Source organism: Dendrobium catenatum, unplaced genomic scaffold, assembly GCF_001605985.2.
Source record: "Dendrobium catenatum unplaced genomic scaffold, ASM160598v2 fragScaff_scaffold_1556, whole genome shotgun sequence".
NCBI lineage: Eukaryota > Viridiplantae > Streptophyta > Magnoliopsida > Asparagales > Orchidaceae > Dendrobium > Dendrobium catenatum.
In genome coordinates, this window is record NW_021320018.1 from 10,225 (window position 1) to 18,239 (window position 8,015).

Genomic DNA, 8,015 nt, shown 5'->3' on the forward strand with positions numbered 1-8,015 from the left:
TTCTCCAGGAGGGAGAAAAACGAGAAGGTTCTCTGCCGTCGCCAGGAGGGCGAAAACAGAGTTTGGTCTTCCGCCACGCCGGGTTGGTGAAAGGGAGGTTTGTACAGGCTTCTCCGCCTTGCCAAGGGGGGGCAAAAGGAGAACTATTTTTATAGTGAAAATCCCGGAGTGGAGGACTCCGGGGAGTGGACGTAGGTCATATTTTGACCGAACCACTATAAAAATCTTGGTGTGTTCGTTCTTTATCATTGTTTACTTTTTGCTTGCACTTTAATTTTTCATATCTATTGCACGTGGTTTTTTGATAAAGCAAAATTGCATTGATCTTTATTTTAATATTTCAAAAAATAACAAAAATTAGAACTCTTGTTTAGGGTTAATTTTTTATTAAGAGAAAACTTTTTACAATTCACCCCCCCTCTTGTCGTTTAGTAATTTCAGAACTCAGTACTCTAAGAATACCATAGCATAATAGTGTTGCAAAAGTTCATAAATAGAACTACCACTAAGTGTGCTAGGAGCATGGGGGTTATATGTTTCTCTACCCAAATAGTTCTGGGAAGAGGCAGTGGATATTGTTTTTATATGATCAACTATAGACCATTAATTCCTTTGAATGTGGAAAAAAATGAGGAAGCTTAGAGTGACAAGGAGGTAAGTTTATCTTACCTCAAAGTAATTGGTTTTTCATCATATGTTTATGTTGATGTTAGAGAATTCTTGATCCAAAATCTATCAAGTGTACATTCATTAGATATGACTCAAATGAATTTTGTTATATATTTTGAGATGATCTGAATTAAAAAATCATTAGGAGCATATATGTTACATTCAATGAAAATAGAATGTACAAGATTAAAAATGAGATTCATGGAGATGTTTCTAAATATCTTTTGATAGAGGATGATGATGATCAAGAAGATAAATACAGAAGGTGTGCTCAAGCTAATAAAGTATAAAGAGTTCCTCAAACACTTCCTATTAAAATTAGAAGAACCAACATAATCTCAAAACTGACATAAATATATTCTCCTTTCTTATACTACTATTGTTGATAGATGGTGGTGAACCAGAGTGCTATGATGAGGTCATTCAATTTGGTGTTTCAAAAAAGTGGGAGAAAGTTATGGATGATGACATGTTTTTATTTAAGTTGAATTAGACTTGGAAGTTGATAGAACTACTAGATGGAAAAAAGTATTGTAGAATAAATGAGTTTATAGGATGAAAGAAGAAAGTGACTATAGCAAACGATATACGACCAGATTTGCAGTTAAAATATCTCGGTAAAAGGAACTGTAATCTTCTCTCTAGTGGTACATATGACTACAATTAGAGTTTAATTGAGCATGACAACAGTGTAGAATTTACATCTAGAGCAGATGGATCTCTCTTGTGACCATGAATAAGAGTTATACATGGTGTAATCTTAGGGATGTGTGGTCATAGGTAAAAAAGATCTAGTGTGTAGGCTAAAAAATAATCTATCTGGGATGAAGTAGATACCAAGATAGTGGTACAAGAGATTTGATAAGTTTATGAAATATAATTGGTACACAAAGTGCCAGGTAGATCACAACTATTTTTTCAAATATTTTAATATCTGTTATATATCATTCTACTTTTGTTTGTGGATGACATGTTAATTGCGTGATCAAACATGGAAAATATAAGATATCTAAAAGAGTGGTTATTAAATGAGTTGGAAATGAAAATTTTGAGTGCAATAATGAAAATTCTTAGTATGAGAATTAATAATGATATAAGTGCATATATATTGAAGTTGTCTCAAGCTTAGTATGTTGAAAAGGTGATTCAAAGATTCAACATGAGTGAGGCAAAGCTAGTTTGCAATCCCTTAGATATTCTTTTTTCAGTTATCTAAGAAACAATCACTAAAATTTGAAGTAAATCAATAACAAATGGAGAAGTACCCATATGCTTTAGCAGTTAGAAGTTTGATTTTATGCTATGATATGCACAAGACCAGATACAACATATGTAGTGGGAGCAGTTAGTCGATTTCTATGGATAAGTGGATTCCTAGGTACTTGAGAAGATCAGTTGATAAAGCTCTTTTCTTTGAAGGTGTAGGCATTGATCTGTAAGGGTATGAAGATTCTAATATTATTTGAGATCTTGATGGCGGGAGAAGAAGAAATGGTTATATCTTCACTTTGGAAAACACTATAATGAGTTAGATTTTTAAGTTATAGAAGTTTGTTGCGCCTTCAACTATAGAAGCTAAGTACATTGTTATCATTGAGGCTAACAAGGAGTTGATATAGTTGCAAGGTTTCTTGGCAGAACTTGAGAAAGGGTAAGGGAATGGAAAGTTGTATAGTGATAACATGAGTGCTGTTCATCTAGCCAAAAATGTTGTATTCCAATCACATCCAACTGCAATATCATTTAATCATATCGCTTTTAGAAGTTAACCATTTATCTTTGGAGAAGATTTACACGACCAAGAATCTTACAGACATGCTGAAAAAGATATAGATAGTTGATAAATTGAAGCTATGCATAACTTTAGTTTGTCTTAATGAAAGATCATAGCAGGAGTGAGCCATACTGCACGTACTATGATTGGTGTTACAGATTGGGGGAAGGATTGATTGCAATCGGTTTCCAAGTGAAAGATTGTTAGTTTAATGTAGAATATGATTATGTTGATCAATCTGAAAATATTGTTGCCTCAAACATCAATTCAACCTTTCAAGTCACTGGTGGGTTGCAAATGTTACATGTTAATGGCAATTGGGTTATTCATGGCTCGACAACAATATAACCTAGATGTGATGCAAGCCCACCTTCACCATGTCTAGTTGTGCCACTGGAGTGCTGGGTGAAGGGTTTTAGATGGGAAGAGTGGAGAATCTCGACTTATGGGAAGAGGATTATGACAAGTTCAATCCTATGAGTAAGGTAGATTGATGCAAATGTGTATGGATAATTTCAATCAATAATGACATACACTCCAATTGTAGGAAGGGGGGCTACTTGAGCAGAATTGCCATCATCAATGTATGATTCATGATTTCAAACTATGTCGCAAGGAAAATAAAAATATAATCTCAAGTGCATATATGAAATCAGCAAAAGTCAGATGACATCTAGTTGTATTTTAAATATATTTGTGTGATCTTGATTAATCTTTTTACTGAGTGTCATTATCAGTATTGAGTTATAATAGTTTTTTAAAAAGCTACAGTTTTCTTTATTTTGTGGAGTTCTATTACAATTTTTATGGCTACTTTGTTTTTTTTTTTCTTTGTGGGTTGTAATAATATAAAAAAGAGCTTCTATTTTTCCTCTGCATTTTTATTGGACCTCGGATGACGTTTGATGTCCGCACAAAATAACTTTTCGATCTCAAACTCCATTGAAAAAAAGCAAAGAGAGCGCATATTTGAAAAAACCAATTTGAACTCCCACCTAAAAAATTATTTAGCTCCATTATTGTTGTTTAAGAAGGGTAAGTAATTATAATAAATTTGAAAGAAAATTTATCAATAATAACTCCTTAAATCAAGTAAATTTTAATGGCCAAAAAATTAAATATCTGACAAAAATCGAACAAATTAGTGGGAAAGTAAAATATCTCAAAACATTAGCTCTTTAGACAGAAGAACATTTACTTGCTAATTGTTATTGAAGGTTCAAAATATAACAGTTGAATTAAAGTATTTTTCTTTTATTTTATTTAATTTCTTTCACATTTCTCAAATTTAAAGAAAGGAACTCAATAATCAGAATAGTTCCCACTGCAAGCCGGTCACAGTCAGAAGCTGAAAAAAAGAAAAACTGTTGTGTTTACAGGCCTTGATTTATATGAAATTACATCACATGATCCAAAATAATAGTCAAATTATATTAATCACCTTGTTTATTGATTAGGACGAGCATAATCCTCCTTATGGAGAAGGGGCACCGGATTAATCGCCACTGCTCCCTATTAGGACGAGCATATCCTAATAATTAATTATTAAATGAAGTACTCCTCTTATTGAGCAAAATGATCAGATATAATATAATTAATTGTTTATTTAAATTAACTATAAATTAATTAAATCTTATTTAACATTATTAACATATTCTGTTAAATAACAATGATAATTAATTTAAAAATTATACATATAACTGAGAAATTATATAAAATAATGTTTAATTATTTACGGGCTATGCCACTCCAGAAAAACTATAAATAGAGCCCTCATTCTACACCAAGGGGACTCAAGGTGAAGAGAGAGAAGAAGAAGGGAAGGAGAAGAGAAAGGGGAAAAGGAGAATCCCCTCCTCCTCGACCACCGCTGGAGCTTTTCCTATCGCCCGAACACGCCGGGATTCTGCGTGAAATTCGGGAGAATGCAAGAATTCTTTCCAACTTCCAAATGATGCTGAAATTCTTCTCAATTTGCAACAGAGTTCCCTCTAGACGCCGAAACACCGTCCAAGTGAAGCCGGAGTTCTCTTTTGCCACCAACAAACGTCAGACTTCTACCCGACGTCGAACCTTCACTCTTCGCCAAGTTTCTACCCGGCGCCAGACTTCTGCCGGTTATTGAACTTCGATGGACGTCTACGTGAAGATGGATTTCTTTCCATTGTTGGACTTCTACCTGACGCTGTTCTTCTGATCTTTGTCGTCAGACTACAATCCTTCTGACCTCTCTATCGCCAGCCGACTACGGTCCTCCTGACTTACGTCGCCCGCCGACTACAGTCTTTCCGACATCTGTCGCCCATCGACTACGGTCCTCCTGACGTATGTTGCCCGCTGACTACAGTCTTTCTGACCTCCGTCGCCCGCTGACTACAGTCCTTCCGACCTCCTTCGCCAGCTGACTACAGTCCTTCCGACCTCCTTCGCCAGCTGACTACGGTCCTCCTGACTTCCGTCACCCGCCGACTACAGTCCTTCCAACAAAGCAAATATGTCAATAGTATCTCTTTGTATTTACATCATGTATTGTACTCTATAAGATGTACATCAAGCTAAGGCCTTCTCCCAAGGAAGGGCCTCATTTGTAATCGACTGCAAATACTAGTGGATTCGTTCAAACTGGGCTAGGCCCCGTGATTTTTCCACCTTTTTTGAGGGTTTTTCCACATATAAATCTTGGTGTCTCATAAATGCTAGACCCTCTCTCTTATCTGATTGCGTGCCAGATTTTTGTACAACGCTATGACGATAAACTTTATATTTCTCTACCGACACGAATACTCATGGACGCAACAGTTTGGCGCCGTCTGTGGGAGCGTGATTCCCGACTGGGGGGCAACTTTTGCTCCAATCTCAAAAGATCGCTCATATAAAATTCCTGACATCAGTCATTGTTGCATCAGATGCGGACTGGGGGGCCATTTTGACCCCAATTCTGGTCGAAAAGATCCTTCGTTGCTTTATATATTAAGATGATATTTCGAGAAAATCCCAGTGACATGCAAGGATACTTCCAATCAATTACAAGCTTTATACAGTCCCCTGCTAGGCTTATACTCCTTTGACAAAGTCTTAATCTCATCCTCAAAAAGGCAGTAACGGTCTAAAGATAGACCATTCTTCACCTTTGATTTGGGATTTACGCGGCATTCGCTCTAATCAAAGCAAAATCAATCTCAGGGGGATTCGATTTGACCTCTTCCACACAGGTTAACATCGTCGAGCAAAGGCTCCGACATACAACCTCGGAAAGGTCTCACATCCATGGTGGATTCTCTCGACCTCTTTCACACATCTCAAGCAAAGGCTCATTGACGAACTTTCGTCGGTCTTCTACCCTACATTGAACTTCTACCCGACGTTAGACTTCTCCTTGTCGTAGGACTTCTGCTCTTCAACGGACTCCAACTCATCGTCGGACTTCTTCTCATCGAAGAACTTGACTTCTCCTCGTCGCCGGACTTCTGCTCGTCGACGAACTTGACTTCTCCTCATCGTCGGACTTCTGCTTTTCGACAAACTTTCGTCAATCTTCTACCCGACATTGAACTTTTACCCGATGTCAGACTTCTCCTTGTCGTCAGACTTCTGCTCGTCAGCGGACTCCTACTCGTCGTCCAACTTTTTCTCGTCGACGAACATGACTTCTCCTCGTCGTCGGACTTCTGCTCGTCGACGAACTTTTGTCGGTCTTCCACCGGACGTTAGAATTCTCCATGTCATCAGACTTCTACTCGTCAGCGGACTCCTACTCGTCATCGGACTTCTGCTCGTCGACAAACTTTCATCGGTCTTCTACCCGACGTTGAACTTCTACCCGACGCCAGACTTCTCCCTATCGTCGGACTTCTGCTCGTCGACGAACTTTTGTCGATCTTCTACCCGACATTAAACTTCTACCTGACACCGGATTTCTGCAGTTCAAGAGATCTCTCGAAGAACAGGGGGGAGAAGAAAAATCCCGTAACTCCCGCACGAGAGGAGGGACGCTAATTCGAGCAGGTGAAATTTCCCACTCGCAAATAGCGGAAACCTCAACCGTCAAAAAGCCGTTGGGGAAGGAAGAGAAATCCCGTAACTCCTGCACGCGAGGAGGGGCGCTAATTCTAGCAGGAGAAATTTCCCACTCGCAAATAGCGGAAGCCTCCACCGTCAGAAAGCCTCGGGGGAAGGAAGAGAAATCCCGTAACTCCTGCACGCGATGAGGAGCGCTAATTCGAGCAGGGGAAATCTCCTGCTCGCAAATAGTGGAAGCCTCAACCGTCAGAAAGCCGTGGGGGAAGGAAGAGAAGTCCCGTAACTCTTGCACGCGAGGAGGGGAGCTAATTTGAGTAGGGGAAATTTCCCGCTCGCAAATAGCGGAAGCCTCAACCGCCATAGAGCCAGAGGGAGAAAGAAAGAAAAGTTGCAAATTTTCTAAAGGCCTAGGAGGCCTATTTATAGGTTTTGGAGAGAATATGGGAGAGTTATTACAATTTTTGGATTTCCCTATTTTTCTAATTTTTTTTTGAATTTTTTAGGATTTTTTTGGACCTAAAAATAGCAAAAAATTGTTATTTTCAGCACTTGCAGGGCCCAGAATGTCGGTGCGGCAACCGATATCACAAAACGGCGCAGCCAGCACGCTGATCCATTGGCGTCAGGCGCGAATCATGGCCAGCCGCAACAAGCCCGCCGCAGGCATTGTTCCACGCAAGCCTAGGCTCTAGCCTTGTTTCCGCGTGACCGAAGGGTGCGGCCCTGGCCCCTTCCACATGACCATGGGTGCGGCCCGAGCAGCCATATTCTGCGGCATCTATACCACGCGGCCAGGGTGGCGCCCCGAGCAGCCATATTCTGCGGCATCTATACCACGCGGCCGCAGCAAACTGGCGCGGCACTGCTGCCGCACCGCCGGTGGCGATGATGGCGGCCGTCCAGCCGGCCGGTTAAGCTGCCCGGATCATTCCGAAGCCATTTTTTCGCCCCGAAATGACCAAATTTGATGTTTTTGGGGTCCACGGACACGTTTTTCGACATTCCGGGCTCAATTTTGCAACTTTTGAAGCTCAACAAAGCCTCTATGATCAAGTTTCGAGAAACACTTAATTTTCGGAATGCAATTTTTGGTGTTTTCGCCGATACAAATTTTTGAAGCATATATTTTCAGACTCGTGGAGCTTCAACGTCCAAAAATAGGGGGGCAACTGATACGGCATCATAATATTTGCTTGATCGGGCATGAATCTCGAGGTAAAAGCTAGTTGGAAACTTCAAAAATTAATCCGGGAGCACTCAAACTCCGATTAAAGCGAGCTTATAGTTAAACTGAGCGTCTCGGAATTATAAACCCAACGACACCAAGATAAACCCAATCCGAGCCCAAATGAGTCCGAATTAAGGACCCAAAGCGCTGTTGGAAGGTTCAAACCGCAAATTGAGTTACCAAATAGTCTCTGATTTTAACGAGCTAATACTCGAATCGAGCGGCTCGATGAGAGAAATCCAACGAGCTCACGATTGCCAAATTTTGACATCATTAAGGCCTTCAAATGTCCAACGAATGGTGCATGATCAAAGGATTCGATAT